Raw genomic sequence first — 18,102 nt, forward strand, 5'->3', positions numbered from 1 at the left:
GCGCCCTCCTGGATTAAGGAACACATGGTGTAATAATTATAGTGCCGCGAAATCTGCAGAATATTTTAAATATTAGGAGTCGTAGCTATTTTCTAAATTGGATACAATTAACGCTAAGCATGCAGGCCATGCTGAGTGTAGAAAAATTGAAGCTCGACCACATGATGCCAATATTGAATATTTTGCAGAAGGTAGACGAAAGCTATATATTGCTAATATACAATCACTATGGCGCGTACATAATTAAGGCCCCGATGAGGTTATATAAAGTCCTGTTGATGCCAGGCATATGGCCCTGGTCTGGCTATGTAAGGTCATGGCGATGCCATATATGCCCTTTATCAGGCCACATAAGGTCGCGAGGATACCATATATGCCCCTGATCAAGCCATATAAGGTCCCGTCAACCGTTGAGATATGGATTATATGTTGCATGATATGGCCAAATCTGAGCCATATAAGGGCAACATTTCGCGCATATATGACCTCATCTGGCCCAGATAAGGTCTTATTTGCTGCCTTATATGCGTTATAGTAATTGAATGCGTTATAGTAATTGTCGTCCCGTACGTGGTACTCTGTGAGGTCCGAACGATCGGCTGAAATGCCGGAATTAAATGCCGCGGTTTTACGTCCAGCGCATGTGTATTCAACCATAAAAATGGAGAATTTGTTCTGATTGAACGGTCAACGGAAACTATTCACTTCGGCAGCCCATTAAAGCTGCGTTTTTAGGATGGCAATGACAACTGCGAGATCAGGGGACAAAGTGGTCCATCGTGGGCAGTTTTCACACAGGGATAGCTAATACTGGAAAAACACAAGACAAATTGCAATGGTCCATTACAGCCAGTTTAAAAAAACGGAACGGTCAACGCCGCAAGAACACAGGACACCTTGGTCCATTGTAGCCAGTTTTAAAAACTAAACGGGCAATGCCGGAAGAACACTGGACAACATGGTCCATTGTAGCCAGTTTTAAAAAAGGAACGGCCAACGACGGCGGAACGCAGGACAACTTGGTTCATTGTAGCCATCTTTAAAAGACTGAACATCCAATACTGGAAGAACAAAGGATAACATTGTCCATTGTAGCCATGTTTAAAAACCGGAACCTCCAATGTCGGAAGAACACGGGACAACTTGGTCCATTGTAGCCAGTTTTAAAATCGGAATAGCCAACGACGGAGGAACGCAGGACAGCTTGGCCCATTATAGCCAGTTTTAATACCCGGTACGACCGTTATTGGAGGAACAGCGGCAATCTCGGTCCAATAGAGACATTCTGTATGTACGGCAGTGCCAATATCGGGAACTCACTGTACACCTCGGCCCAAGCTAGCCAGTGTTGGCTACTGGCAGCGCCAACACTGGGAGAGCATTGGCTAGTCTGGGCCATTGTTAGACATTGTGTTGACTGGCATATTCTATGCTGGGAGCATGCTGGTTAGGCTGGCCCAATGTAGGGCCACTGTTTGCCGTCGTACTTACAACATTGGCCCAATGCTTTGTGCTGCCTGGGATTGTTGTCCTGATTCTATTAGCGATTACTTTAGTAAATACCTTATACGTAACAGACAGTAAGCTGATTTGTCTGTAATTTTTAAGGTCCTTAGAGTCCCCTTTCTTGTGAATGAGGATAATGTTTGCATTCTTCCATGGTTCCGTTACCGTCGATGACACCAGGCACTACGTATACAGGGTGGTCAGTTTTTCTAGCACGATATCTCCCCCGTCCTTCAGCAAATCTGTAGTTATCTTATCCTCTCCAGCTGATTTCCCCCTTTTCATAGCTTCTAGTGCTTTCTTGACATCGTCCTTCGTCACTGGTGGAACGTCTGACCGGTTTTCCCTATCGCCAATCTCATTAGGGTCCTGACTACTTTGGCTACTGTAGAGATCTGTATAGAACTCCTCGGCTACTTTGGCTATCTTTTCCATATTAGTGATGACATTGCCCGCCTTGTCCCTTATCGCATACATCTGGTTTTGCCTATGCCCAATTTCTTCTTTACCGCTTTGAGGCTTCCCCCGTTCTTTACAGCGTGCTCAATTTTCTCCATGTTATACTTCGTTATATCGGCCCCCTTGAGCTTATTGATTAGCTTTGATATCTCGGCCAATTCGATCTGGTCTGTTGGATTGGAAGCTTTCATACCTTGGCGTTTCTTAATCTAATCTTTCGTCTCCTTAGCTTATTGGTATCCTCTCTAACTATCCTACCGCCTACTTCTACCGCACACTCAGTAATGATATCTCTGAAATTATTTTTCCTTGCCTCTAGGGTAATGTCACCATCCTCAGTTAGAGCTTAATACCTATTTTGTAGCGAGGTCTTGAACTCTTTCCCTCCCCCACACCGCTAATTCGTTGATGGGTTTCTTTATTACTAATCTGTTGCGTTCCTTCTTCAGATTTAGGCTAATTCGGGACTTCACCATCCTGTGGTCACTGCATCGCACTCTCCCGATTACCTCTACATCTTGCATAATGGCGGGGGTTGAACAAATTATGTAGTCGATTTCATTTTTAGTCTCTCCGTTAGGATTTTTCCATGTCCATTTCCGGTTCTTCCGTTTGCTGAAGAAGGTATTCATGACTCGCAAGTTATTGCGCTCTGCAAACTCAACTAGTAACTGCCCCCTGCTATTCCTAGAACCAAAGGGCACGGCAGCTGGGCTTGCGCACAGATGGATAATCCGCTTGTCTTCCTCGTGCAGATCATCGCCAGCCTGCTGGTGATACCGTCGAGATGCCAACAACCACGTCAGCATTTCCAGCCCGAACATGTGCAAGTGCTACGGAACGACAATTTTGCAACGCCCCCGGTCCTACGATCCACGGATGCATTTGGGTACCTACCATTGCCAACGACTAGCGGCAGCGACTGTGTGGCCTTCAAGCCATGCGGAGCGGCGCTGCAAGCTTCTTGGACTATAAAAAACATGACCGAAGGATTTCGAACCAAAAGGCACGGCAGCTGGGCTTGCGCACAAGTGGATAATCCGCTTGTCTTCCTCGTGCAGATCATCGCCAGCCTGCTGGTGATACCGTCGGGATGCCAACAACCCCGTCAGCATTTCCAGCCCGAACATGTGCAAGTGCTACGGAACGACAATTTTGCAACGCCCCCGGTCCTATGATCCACGGATGAATTTTGGCACCTACCATCGCCAACGACTAGCGGCAGCGACTGTGTGGCCTTCAAGCCATGAGGAGCGGCGCTGCAAGCTTCTTGGACTATAAAAGACATGACCGAAGGATGTCGAACCAAAGGGCACGGCAGCTGGGCTTGCGCACAGATGGATAATCCGCTTGTCTTCCTCGTGCTGATCATCGCCAGCCTGCTGGTGATACCGTCGGGATGCCAACAACCACGTCAGCATTTCCAGCCCGAACATGTGCAAGTGCTACGGAACGACAATTTTGCAACGCCCCCGGTCCTACGATCCACGGATGAATTTTGGCACCTACCATCGCCAACGACTAGCGGCAGCGATTGTGTGGCCTTCAAGCCATGCGGAGCGGCGCTGCAAGCTTCTTGGACTATAAAAGACATGACCGAAGGATGTCGAACCAAAGGGCACGGCAGCTGGGCTTGCGCACAGATGGATAATCCGCTTGTCTTCCTAGTGCTGATCATCGCCAGCCTGCTGGTGATACCGTCGGGATGCCAACAACCACGTCAGCATTTCCAGCCCGAACATGTGCAAGTGCTACGGAACGACAATTTTGCAACGCCCCCGGTCCTACGATCCACGGATGAATTTTGGCACCTACCATCGCCAACGACTAGCGGCAGCGATTGTGTGGCCTTCAAGCCATGCGGAGCGGCGCTGCAAGCTTCTTGGACTATAAAAGACATGACCGAAGGATGTCGAACCAAAGGGCACGGCAGCTGGGCTTGCGCACAGATGGATAATCCGCTTGTCTTCCTCGTGCAGGTAATAAAGCGCTTTGGGAAATGTTTTCGATCTAGCGAGCGTTGCCTTGTTGTGCTGCCGTGCCCTGCGGTACTTCTTGACACAGTGTGCGATGTGGTGCATGTGATGAAATTGTTACTGCTTGCAGGTGACGTTGAGAGTAATCCTGGGCCTGACATGGCAGAACTTTCGCAACAGTTACAGAATATAGCAGATGACATAAAGACAATAAAAGAACAAAGCTTAACATCAATAGACGACAAACTACAACGCCTTACTCTCCCTGAAGACAAACTTTCGTCATGTACCGATCATATTGCCAATCTTCAACAGGTCGTATTATCTCTGGAATTAAAGCTAGACGATCTTGAGAATCGCTCCAGAAGATCAAATCTTATTATTTATGGCATCCCTGAAAAGGAAGAAGAAAATAGTGAATCCCTGGAGCGAACTGTAAATGAAGAAGTTTTGAAAGAATCCCTAAAACTGGAAGAAGTTGCAATAGAACGCATTCACAGACTAGGTAGACCAACGGAAAACAAAACAGGGCCTGTAATACTAAAGCTTCTAGATTTCAGGGAAAAAACGAACATTTTGCGGAACTGTCACAAATTAAAGGGCACCGAGTTTACCATAAGTGAAGATTTTTCGCTTCGTGTCCGCGAAATCAGAAAAAAGCTATGGAAATACGGGAAACCAAGAAAAGATCGCGGCGAGAAAGTGTCACTGGTTTTACGACAAACTAAAAATAAACGGTGAACTTTATTTTTGGGACAACGAAAATTGTGAAGTGTTACCAGTTGCAGCTCCTCCAGTTACACCTTCATTAACCGAGACAAAAAACCAAAACACAGGTACACGGACTCTACGCTCGCGCCGTCTACAGCGTCCCAAATAACCTTCGTGAACATTAATGCGCGTAGTATTATCAATAAGGTCGGTCCCCTAGAATCCTTATTATTAGGTTTAAAGCCAGAATTCATGACGATAACTGAAACATGGCTAACAAAAGAAATTAAAGACTTTGAAGTAATTCCCCCAAATTATTCCATATCACGCAAAGACAGGCCGACGCGAGGCGGAGGCGTGGCATTACTGATAAGAAAAGATATAAGTTTCCTTACGTTACCTGAAGTTGAAGAGGTAGAAGCTATCTTTCGCAAACTCTGCTTTTCTGATTCTACCATCGTTGTGGGTTGCGTCTATCTTAGTCCTTGTTCTGATCCTATCATACTCCAATCATTGTATACGTATATGCAACATCATGTTAAGGGGGCGAGACTAATACTTTGAGGTGATTTCAATCTTCCTGATATTAACTGGAACACCCTGCACCATAATTCACTTTGCGCCGATGTTGTTTTTGATATAATGCTTTCTTTTAACCTTTCGCAAATGGTAACAGAACCCACACGTGTACAAGGAACCAGCTCCAACATTCTAGATTTAGTTTTCCTGAGTAGTCATTTTCCCTGTCAAGAAACCAATGTGGAAATTTTAAATGGCCTGTCTGACCACAAGCTAGTAATGTGTTCTGTCCCGTATCACTATAATGCACCTTGTTTGCAATCAACAATAACGTATCCTGACTACAACCGAGCTGACGACACTACCAGACTTGATACTTTATCGCATGAACTAACATCATTTCAACATCTCTCGGATGACATACACACTGATATAGAAACATTGTGGCAGAGATTTAAAACGTTGTGCCATATTGCATCACTAATTATGTGCCTACCAAGACTAAGAGAATACGCAAACGTAATCCATGGATAACTCGAGCCGTAATTCATGCCAAGCGAAAAGTTCGACGACTGAAACAAGTGCAAAAACGCCATCCATCACCGAGAACAATTGAAAAATTAACCTTGGCTATCACTGATTTGAAATCCAAAATAAAAACAGCTAAAACATTTTACTTTACTAATACGCTGATTCGCTTCTTAAAAGATGCTCCCCAAAAGTTCTGGCGTCACCTGAGCCCTAAATCAAGAAATGAAAACCAAGCTTCTCCAGACGAAAACCGAAATATTGCAGCCGCGCTGAATAACTACTTTACTTCTATCTTCACTACAGACAACGGAACTACGCCTCGTACTAATTTTTGCTCCGGAAATTACCTAGAACCCCTTACCGTAACAGAAACAGGTGTCTTAAACTTCTTACTAAACTTGGACACAAAAAAAAGGATCAGGGCCTGATGGAATCTCTAACATCTTCTTGGGTAGATATGCCGAATGGGTAGCAAAATTTTTAGTGGTACTCTTTAACAAGTTGTCAGCGCACACCCTTCCTAAAGAATGGAAAATAGCTAAAGTGACACCTTTACATAAAACAGGAAGCAAATCAGATCCCTCAAATTTCAGACCAATTTCACTAACCAGCACAGTATGCGAACTACTAGAACACATTATCTTAAAACACATAATAACCTACTTAGAAGAAAATCAAATTTTAACACCTCTTCAGCACGGTTTTCGGAAAGGAGTTTCTACAGTCATACAACTAATCGAACTTACACATGACATATCCTTCGCCATTGATCAGCAGAAACAAATCGACCTAATTTTCTAAGACTTTTCTAAAGCTTTCGACCGTGTATCACACTCTAAACTTATTATGAAACTAACTGCAACCTTTGGAGCTGGCCCCATAGTAGATTGGATTGTTGACTACCTGACTGACCGTACTCAATTCGTCGAAATTAACAACGCGAGGTCCGAAACAGCCAATGTAACATCCGGTGTACCACAAGGCAGTGTTCTGGCCCCAGTATTATTTTTAATTTTTATAAATGACTTACCTACTAGTGTTTCTCACAATATTAAACTTTTCGCCGATGACTGTGTACTTTACCAGGAAATTAACTCTGTCAATGACCATATAACTTTAGATAACGCCCTAACAGCAGTGACGAAGTGGTGTGAAGAATGGCAAATGACTATTAATGTTAAAAATCAGTTACTTTATATATAACCAGAAAGTTACATCGATCAGTTTTTCAGTACACATTAAACAACATTCCTCTTGCCTCGGCTTCCGAATATAAATATTTAGGCATAACACTGACCTCTGATTTCAGATGGGATTCTCATGTTAACATTGTCACATCAACCGCCTTAAAACAGCTATTTTTCATTAACAGACGCCTTAAACAAGCACCATCGGAAACAAAGCTACTCGCCTATAAGACGTTTGTCAGGCCAGTTCTAGAATATGCCAATGTTGTCTGGTTCCCTTTCCCTAACAAGCTTACTAAACAAATAGAAGCAGTACAGAGGAAGGCGGTCATATGTATATATAACAAACACAGGTTGACAGACTCACCAACAGAACTACTCAAAAAGGCATGACTACTCACCCTTCAAAACATAGCAAAACTAGCGCGCCTTAAAACCATGTACTAGCTAATACACAATCACGTAAAAATCGACACTTCAAGATACATATCAAAATCACAAACACGACAAACACGTAATAATCACGCTCACACTCTAAACGAGTTTTCATTCCGCACTGACACTTTCAAATATCCATACTTCCCTCGTGCTATACGCGAAAGGAACACCTTACACACATCCATTGTTAATAATTCATCATTAAATGCTTTTAGTACACGTGTGAAACATAAGCTACTTACATCTCACTAATTACTGTGTTCTTATGTCATTACGAATTTTTCTCCTTCCATTTGTGTTTCACTTGTCGTATTATTTGTCCGCGAAAATCTTGTCATACGCTTCTCAGTCTGGTTTTATTGCTATAGTATAATTTGTTATGCATAATTTTGGTATCATATTCTTTCATGTACTTGATTAATTGTCATTACCCCTCGGCGGCCGCTTTTCGATGGAGGCGAAAAGCAAGGTGCCCGTGTGCTGTGCGATGTCAGTGCACGTTAAAGAACCCCAGGTGGTCTAAATTTCCGGAGTCCTCCACTACGGCCTCTCTCATAGCCTGAGTCGCTTTGGGACGTTAAACCCTACAAACCAATTGTCATTACTATGTTTTGTACCGCTGTATTTTTATGCCCTTCCTGTTACGATCCCCGATGGGATTGACAGTATCGAATAAATAAATAAATCCCATAGGCACCTACTGCCTGGTCTCTTGCTTGCTTTTTCCCTACTTTGGCATTGAAGTCGCCCATTAGTACAGTATACTGTGTCTTTACTTTTCGCATTGCCGATTCTACATCTTCATAGAAGCTTTCAACTGCCTGGTCATCATAACTACACGTAGGTCCTTAGGCCTGTACAACCTTCAGTTTATACCGCTTATTAAGCCTAATTACGATGCCTGCAACCCTCTCATTATTACTATAGAATTCATCTATATTACCCGCTATATACTTATTAACAAGGAAACCTACTCCTAGTTGTCGCCTCTCTGGTAAACCTCGATAAAACAGTACATGCCCATCCTTCAGTACAGTATATATATGCCTCATTCGGCCTCCTAACCTCACTAAGCCCTATGACATCTCATTTCATGCCCTCTAGTTCCTCTAACAGCACTGCTAAACTAGCTTCACTAGCTAGGGTTCTAGCATTAAACGTTTCCAGGGCCAGTTTCCAATGGAGGCCTGTCCAGCGGAGCCAGGATTTCTTAGCACCCCCTGCTGCGTCACCGGTTTGACCGCCGCCGTGGTCAGTTGTTCCGCAGCCGCTGGTGACTGAGGGCCGGGGTTTTATGGAGCTTATCATAGGAGGTGGCGGCCAATTACTGCACAAGGGTGGCCAACTCAGGTTGTGCTGAAGGAGTGCGTTGCCAGAGGTGTTCACCGGCATCAGGTCGCAACCCAAACCTGCGTATGCAATTCTATCGACACGCGGATTTTTTTTTTGTTTCCATCCGGTGGAGAATTGCGCGGCACCGGAATTTGAACCCCGGTCCTCTTGCATGCGAGGCGGATGTTCTACCTCTACGCCACCGCTGCACATATGGCAGTATATGCCACTTTAATGATACCGCGGGCTCCTGCCCGCCGACAAGGTACAGGGAATTGGCGAATGGTAGATAAGTTTATTCAATGCGCCATAAAGTTCAACAACGGACTAATTGAATTGCGTTTTCAAAGCGAAAACTTTTTCTACCTCTACCATTCCCTGGAGGCCTTTGCAGCAGCAAAATTCCGGCTGCAGATAGAGTGCACCCAAGTTTTGGAGGTGTTTCGGTGCTCGCCAGGAATATCTTCAACCTCCTCCTCAGTGCTCAACGGCACTGCATGGCACCATGGCAAAATAACCTGCCAACATCAGATGAGACCCACCAATTCGCCATTGAGCACAGCACACGAATAGCTGTCAGCTGTCTTAAGGTCACATGACAAAACAATGAATTTGGCAGTCCACCCGCAACATCAGATATCCCGACTATTGAGGAGACCTACAAACCCGCAACCTCTAGCATTAAAAAAAAAACAGAACCTAAAGCTTTAGTATCACTTAGCCAGCGAACGTACATCGTCATCAAACCTGCCGATAAAGGAGATGGTATAGGAATTTTAAACACAGACGAGTAAAATAACGAGGGATATCACCACCTGAACAACACAAATTTCTGTAAATTACTGCCATCAGATCCGACTGCCGAACACCAGGAAATTATAACAAACTCTAAAGCAGCTCACCGAGATGGTGGAAATACCACCGCGAGTAAATAAGGAGGCAATAGATCCGTCCCCAGCGCGTTTCTACATACTCCCGGTAGTGCACAAAGAAAATCATCCCGGCGACCAATCGTATCCGGTGCTGGTATGCTCACAGAACCAATATCTAACTGCATCGATTCCCCCATCAAACATATCCCTCCCAAATAACGACCTTTGTTACCGCCAGCGTCACGTAGAACCTGATCAAGAGCGAGGGCGACAGCTGTGCTAGAACCCTCTTAAGCTACCTAAGGCTTTAAGACTGCCGGCGGTAACAAAGGGCGTTCCACGTTCGCCGCTATGGCTGAGGGTGGCGCTGGTGAACACTCTCAAGGTTCGTATACAGACAACATAAATATTCAAGCAAGTAGCAGAGGGGACAGCGGCCGATGTAGCTCAGTTGGAAGAGCACCGGACGCGATATTCGGAGGTCGTGGGTTCGGTTCCCACCCTCGGCACGTTGTTTTTTCTTCTACTTTCTGTTTAATTATCTTTCCCCTAAACAGATTACATTACTAATTTCTGTGCTTATCCAAGTAAACATTAAAAAAAAAGATATAAAGTACCATCCCCAACGCTTTCCTTGGCCTCGCCGACTGTTGGCTTCTTTCCTTCATGTATTATAACGAGTACCCTCATTCCCCCTATATATATATATATATATAAATATATATATATATATATATATATATATATATATATATATATATATATATATATATATATATATATATATATATATATATATATAGTCTCAATTCAGTGCAGTTGTTCAGTCTTGTGCGACTCTCCAGCTATCTTCACTCCAGCTGAGGGCTCGTCCAGACCGGCCTTCCTCATGATGCACTCTGCATATAGGTTAAATAGGCAGGGCGACAGTATGCAGCCTTGCCTCACTCCTTTCTCAATCGGAAACCAATCAGTAAGACCATGCCCAGTTCTAACTGTGGCCTCTTGCCTTCATACAGGTCCCTGAGGAGACAGATGAGGTCAATTCGAACTCCCATCTCTTGGAGAGCTTGCCACAATCTGCTGTGACCTACGCAGTCAAACGCTTTCGCATAATCAATAAAGCAGAAGTAGATGGGTTCCTGGAACTCCCTTGCTTTTTCCATGATCCAGCAAAGGTTGGCAATCTGGTCTCTATTTCCTCTGCCCTTGCGAAACCCAGCTTGCACGTCCGGAAGGTCCCGATCCACATGCTGCTGCAGCCTACCTTGTAGGATTTTCAACATCACTTTGCTAGCATGCGAAATAAGCGCAATCGTGCGGTAGGTTGAACAATATTTGGCACTGCCTTTCTTTAGAATGGGGATGTAAACTGACCTCCTCCAATTCTGTGGCCACTGCTGGGTTGTCCAAATTTGTTGACATAATGTATACAGAACGTTAACAGCGTCGTCATGGTTGAGGGTTTGAAGCAACGCAGCTGGAATACCATCAATTCCGCTAGCTTTGTTCTTAGCAAGGCTGGCTAAGGCCCATTCAGCTTCACTCTTCAGGATGCCCGGCTCGAGGTGAGTAATCACAACCATGTTGGGTTTGCAGATCCGCGTCCTTCTTGTACAGTTCTTCTGTGTGTTCCTGCCACCTCTTCTTTATCTCTGAGGCTTCAGTGAGGTCCCTGCCTCGTTAGTCCTTTATCACGCTCAGCTTAGCACAGAAGCTTCCTTTGATATCTTTGATTGTCTTATACAGAGCTCGTGTTCCTCAATTGGCTGTTGTCCTCAACTCCTTGCACTGTATTTTCAGGAAGGCATTCTTATCTCTTATTGCTATTTACTGAAAATCCGCATTGAGAACCTTGTATCTTTCTCTTTCCCCCATAACTTTTGCCATCCTCCTTTCGTCAACTATTTGCAGAGCCTCCTCAGATAACCAGTTTGCTTTCTTGCATTTCTTTTGCTTTGGAACTACCTTAGCACCAACCTCTTGTATTATATCACGAACATCAGTCAGCATCTCTTCGGGCTCTCTGTCTTCTAGATCTAACTCTTGAAATCGATTTCTCACTTCCACAGCATATTCTGATGGAATTTGATCCAGATCATACCTGCAAGGCCTTCTAGTTTTCTACGTTTTCCTCAATCGAAGCCTAAATTTGGCAACAAGAAGCCGATGATCGGTGCCATAGTCGGCCCCAGGCCTTGTTTTTACTGCTTGTATAGCGCTTTTCCATCTCTGCCGGCAAAGAATGTAATCAATCTGATTCCTGTACAGACCGTCCGGTGAAGTCCACGGGTACAGGCGTCTCTTGTGCTGTTGAAAATAAGTATTCGCTATGGTCAGGTTGTTTTCTTGACAAAACTCCACTAGCCTCTGCCCAGCTTCATTTGGCTCACCAAGACCGAACTTGCCTGTAATTCCGGATATTTCTTCACTCCCCACCTTACCATTCCAGTCTAAAATGAGAAAAAGGAAGTCTGATGATGGAGTGCGGTGTAAAAGGCATTGCAGGTCAGCATAAAATCTCTCAATGTCAGCTTCTTCAGCAGTAGTAGTTGGTGCATAGACTTGGATAACTGTTATGTTGAAAAGGGTGACCTTGGATCGGAATTCAAATCATTCGGTCGGTTTTGGGGTTGTACACTAGTACTGCTTTGCCCATTCCTCTGTTTGCTATGAGAGCGACCCCATCCCTTCTCCTGGATTCGTGCCCACAATAAAAGACATAATGGTCGCCGGAATATAAATTCTCCCTTTCCGGTCCACTTGATCTCGCTGATACCCAAGATATGAATGTTCAATCTGTCCATTTCTCGCTTGACGACATCCAGTTTACCTTGCGTCATAGATCTTACTTTTCATGTTGCTATGTGATATATCTCCTTGCAACATCGGACTTTCCGTTCGCTTCCCGACACATCCACAACTGAGCGTCCTTTTGGCTTTAGCCCAGCCACTTCATTCGTCCTGGAGCTACTAGGAACCGTCCTTTGTTGATCCCCAGTAACATTTGGGATGCCTTCCAGCCTGGGGGGCTCATCTTCCGACGCCATATTGCCGCGAAACCTTCAAAACAGTATTTGTTGTTTTTTAACAGCCGCCGGCATACAGGCTTATCACTCTGATTCTGGATCGCGTATCAGTTCCGTAATCTTTGTTTGTTACTGCTCGATGTCGCGAGTCACACCTTTATCAGTTTTGTTGTAGCGCAATTGACGCACCGAGATCTGTCTCGAAGGTTCCGGCCGCTCGCTTGTCTTTCCACAATGTTCCAGCCCATGCTGATAGCTGTTTGCGACGTTATCTAGATTCTTCTGTACAGCCTTTAAATTGAGCGTTGCCGAGTGTGACGAGCATTCTTTGTTCGACGATCGACGAGCACGTTTGTTTCTTTCGCCGCCGCCGAGTTGCTTAGTTCTTTTGCGGGCGCAAGTCAGCCCAAATAAAGAGTTTCTTTAGTGCAATCATCGACCCCTTCATCTGTGTCGTCGACCGCGTCACCACTACGTGACATCTGGTGGAGGTGCTGCCTTTGATCCTTCAAGCGAAGACCCAAGCCGTGTTCCTGACGCCCTGGAAGACCAGCCTACAGGTCACCGAGCCAGCCGCCGACTTCAAGGCCTACAACCCGAACACGGTCTGCTGCCTGACCCCATTCGATCTCGGAAGGCATCGACGCCGACAATGGCCCAGCCTACAGCACCGGTTGTTTTCGTCCAACCCCGTGAGCCCCCCTGCTTCCATGGACTACCGGATGAAGATGCTGGAGACTGGATGGACCTTTTTGACCATGTGGCAGAATTCAATGGCTGGAACGACGCTGCGAAACTCAGGCAGGTCTACTTTGTTCTTCAAGGACATGGCCGAGTTTGGTTTGAAAATCACGAGACTACTTTCAAGGATTGGGAGATATTCAAAGCACAGTTCTTGATGGCTTTTACAAGTTCTCTTCGAAAAGAAAGAGCTCAGGCCCTCCTCCAATCAAGAATTCAACTACCAAACGAGCCCGTCCTGGTCTACGTAGAGCAGATGAAACGCCTGTTTCGCCGCGCCGACCCTAGCATGACCGAAAGTGAGAGAGTGAAATTCCTAATGCGAGGAGTTAAAGAGTCGCTTTTTGTGGGGCTTGTCCGGAACCCGCCAAAAACTGTGGAAGAATTTGAAAGTGAAGCATCGACAATCGAGAAGACGTTAGACACCCGGATGCGCCACTACGAGCGACCACTTCAACCAGACTACTCATGCCACTACCCCAGCGCATCTGCAAGCGGAGAGAACCTTCGGGACCTCATCCGGGAGATCGTGCGAGAGGAGCTCCGCCGAATGCTGCCATCATCGCAACAACCCCAGGTGGCGACGCTCGGGGACGTCGTCCGTGAAGAAGTCCAGCAGGCGCTGGGCGTTCCTCGAGCGACGGCTGCGACTGTTCCAGCACAAGAGGCAACAGCGTTGAACTACGCTGGGGCATTACGTCGCCCTCCGCCCCGACGTGATGACTTTCCGAGCCCTCGCCGCAACCGTCCTGTTCCTGAAAACCGCCCCTTGGCCCCCGCCCGCCAAGCCTACCAACGACCCCCAAACCCCAGGAAGTGCGACGCCTGGAGGACTGCAAACAACCGGCCATTATGCTTCCACTGCGGTGAGGCCGGCCACATTCTGCGGCACTGCCCGTACCGACGAATCGGTCTCCGCGGATTTGCAGTCGACGCTCCAAGACCACGCCCTGGTGAACGACCGCAAGAAATCGACAACTATCTGCGTAGCGGTGAGATTGCGCCACCAAGCCGTCGATTCAGGTCTCCATCGCCGTACAGGGCCCGCTTTGCGTCGCCAGGACGTAACTATGACGATAGTGTACGCGGAAGGTCCCCAAGCCCCCGTAGGGGAAACTAAAGGCAGCAACCTTTGGAGGTGAGGTTGCTCAACGGCGAAAAGACGAAGATCCTCCGCCGCCGACGACCACTAACGACGACGCAGCCGTTTCACCGCCGCTCCACACGACGTCATCGACGACAACACGACCAAAGTGCAAGCAGACACCGCCGCCCAGCGAAGTAACAACGGTATGCCCCGGCCATGACCTGAAGAAACGACGCAGCCGGGATCGGACACTAAGGCCCACGTGCAATGCGAGGACGCGAACAAGTGACCTTGAAGTTGATGTCGACGGTCGCAGAGTCACTGCCCTAGTAGACACCGGAGCTGACTATTCAGTCATTAGTGGACCGTTAGCCTCTCAGCTAAGAAAAGTTACCACCGCTTGGGATGGCCCGCTGATTCGCACAGCAGGTGGCAACCTAATTACTCCATCGGGACGATGCACTGCAAGAATAACCGTAAATGGGCGTACTTACCCCACCAGCTTTGTGGTCTTGCAGCAGTGCTCCCGCGACGTGATTTTAGGCATGGACTTCCTAAATGAACATAGGGCTATCATCGACCTGCGATCCAAGCTCATCAAGCTCTCTGCAGACAAAGCAATTCCTGCTACGACGACTTCGATGCAACACATCGCTCTAAACGTCCTCGATGAAGAATTGACCGTCCCGCCCCGATCAAGCATCGCAGTCTGCGTAGGTAGCGCAAACATCGAAACCGCTGAAGGCATCGTCGAAGGAAATATCCAATTGCTCTTAGAACGAGGTGTCGGTATCGCAAGAGGCATCGCGAAATTCCGGAGAGGTCGAACTCAGGTGCTGGTAACAAACTTCACCGATGAATACCGGCATCTCAACAAGGGCACGACGATCGCTTTTCTCGACGAAATAGCCTACCTCAAAGATGTATTCGCCCTCCACGACCAAACGCTGGAAGACTCACCGGACCAATTCCGTCAGCCCAAATTTGACATCAACCCGGCATTGACCCACAGCAGGAAAGACCAGATTCTTAGTCTTCTTCTAAGCTACGGGGAGTGCTTCTCGTCTTAATCGAAGGTACGACAAACACCACTGGCCAAGCACCGCATTATAACGGACGAACACGCCCGACCTCTGCGCCAAAGCCCTTATCGTGTATCGCCGCGAGAACGCCAGGCCATTCGCGATCAAGTCGAGGAAATGCTACGTGATGACGTAATCCAGCCCTCGAACAGCCCCTGGGCGGCACCAGTCGTTTTGGTCAAGAAGAAAGACAGCACACTTCGCTTCTGCGTTGATTACCGCCGCTTGAATAGCATAACGAAGAAGGATGTCTACCCGCTTCCCCGCATCGACGACACTCTCTACCGGCTCTGCAATGCAAGGTACTTCTCATCGATGGACCTGAAGAGCGGATATTGGCAAATTGAGGTCGACGAAAGAGATCGCGAAAAGACCGCATTCATCACACCGGACGGCCTTTATGAGTTCAAGGTGATGCCATTTGGCCTCTGCTCCGCACCAGCCACGTTTCAACGAGTAATGGACACAGTCCTGGCAGGCTTGAAGTGGCAAATTTGTTTGGTATATTTGGACGACGTTGTTGTCTTCTCGTCAAACTTTGAAGACCACCTAAAACGACTACAAACAGTGCTGGAAGCCATCAAGTCATCGGGACTAACGCTAAAAGCAGAGAAGTGTCACTTCGCCTACGAAGAACTCCGGTTCCTAGGTCACATCGTTAGCAAGGACGGTATTTGCCCAGACCCGGAGAAAACAGCTGCAATCGCACAATTCCCACCGCCTGCCGACAAGAAAGCTGTGCGCCGATTCCTTGGGCTGTGCGCTTATTATCGACGATTTGTCAGAAACTTTTCGCGGATCGCCGAACCGTTGACGCAGCTTACAAAGGCTGACGTACCTTTTAAATGGGAAGCGCCGCAAGAAGAAGCCTTCGACGAACTTAAGCGCCACCTGCAATGCCCTCCTGTACTTGGCCACTTTGATGAAAACGCCGAGACCGAAATTCACACCGACGCGAGCAGTGTGGGCCTAGGAGCCGTTCTTGTCCAGAAGAGTGCCGGACAGGAGAAAGCAATCGCCTACGCTAGCAGATCCCTCACAAAAGCCGAAGTCAATTACTCGACGACCGAGAAGGAGTGCCTTGCAATCATCTGGGCTACTTCTAAGTTTCGTCCATACCTATACGGCCGACCATTCAAGGTGGTAAGCGACCATCACGCGCTCTGCTGGCTGGCTAATTTGAAAGATCCTTCCGGCCGCCTTGCCAGATGGAGCCTACGACTTCAAGAATTTGACATGACCGTAGTCTATAAGTCGGGCCGGAAGCATTCCGACGCAGACTGCTTATCCCGCGCTCCGGTCGATGCTCCCCCGAAGGACGATGACGACGACGCCTTTTTGGGACCGGTAAGCGCCAGCAGTTTCGCAGAACAACAGCGATCAGACCCTGAGCTGAAAGCGCTAGCCGATTACTTGGAAGGAAAGACCGCTTCCCCTCCTGGTGTGTTCAGGCGACATTTATCATCCTTCACGTTAAACAATGGCCTCCTCGTGAAGAAGAACTTCGCACCTAACAAGACCACGCAGCTTCTCGTAGTGCCTAAAACCCTTCGGCAAGAAATTCTGCAGGCGTTGCACGATGAGCCCACAGCAGGCCACCTCGGATATGCGCGCACATTGCGTCGAATCCAGAAGAAGTATTACTGGCCGCGACTGCCTGCCGAAGTTGCCCACTACGTGAAGACGTGTCGTGAGTGCCAACGACGCAAGACGCCACCGAACAGACCAGCAGGACTACTAAACCCTATTCCGCCCCCAATCGTGCCCTTTCAACAAATTGGGATGGATCTCCTCGGCCCCTTTCCATCTTCGTCTATGGGTAACAAGTGGATCATCGTGGCCACTGACTACCTTACCCGTTCCGCCGAAGCAAGAGCACTACCAAATGGTACCGCGGCAGAAGTCGCCAAATTTTTTGTCGAACAAATTCTCTTGCGACACGGCGCCCCAGAAGTGCTCATCACGGACCGGGGAACGGCGTTTACGGCAGAGTTGACGCAAGCCATCCTGGAATACAGTCACACAAGCCATCGACGAACAACTGCGTACCATCCCCAGACCAATGGCCTTACGGAGCGCCTGAACAAAACGATCGCGGACATGATCGCTATGCACGTCGACGCTGAACACAAGACCTGGGACGCCATCTTGCCGTACGTGATCTTCGCTTATAACACGGCAGTCCAGGAAACGACCAGAGCGACCCCGTTTAAGCTTGTGTACGGCAGGGAGCCCACGACGACGCTCGACGCAATGCTGCCGCACGTAACCAGCGAAGACAACCTTGACGTCGCCGCCTACCTGCAGCGTGCAGAGGAAGCCTGACGACTCGCACGGCTGCGTATTAAAGACCAACAGCGCACCGACAGCCGACGATACAATTTACGACGACGCCACGCAGAGTACAATCCAGGAGACCAAGTGTGGGTTTGGACACCAATTCGCCGTCGCGGATTAAGTGAAAAGTTGTTGCGTCGATACTTTGGGCCATACAAAATCCTTCGCCGCGTCGGACCACTGGACTATGAAGTCATTCCCGACGGAACATCAGCATCACAACGGCGACGCGCACGCCCAGAAATTGTACATGTTGTACGACTGAAGCCATATTACGCGCGTTAAAGAATCTGTG

At 47.5% G+C, this 18,102-nt stretch overlaps 1 pseudogene; it reads left to right on the forward strand.

Moving 5' to 3' along the window:
• Positions 1-3,302: 3,302 nt before the first annotated feature.
• Positions 3,303-4,821, forward strand: LOC146170767 (uncharacterized; annotated as a pseudogene).
• Positions 4,822-18,102: the final 13,281 nt, after the last annotated feature.

Source organism: Amblyomma maculatum, unplaced genomic scaffold, assembly GCF_055883805.1.
Source record: "Amblyomma maculatum isolate TAMU_Amacu unplaced genomic scaffold, ASM5588380v1 scaffold_51, whole genome shotgun sequence".
NCBI classification, from domain to species: Eukaryota; Metazoa; Arthropoda; class Arachnida; order Ixodida; family Ixodidae; genus Amblyomma; species Amblyomma maculatum.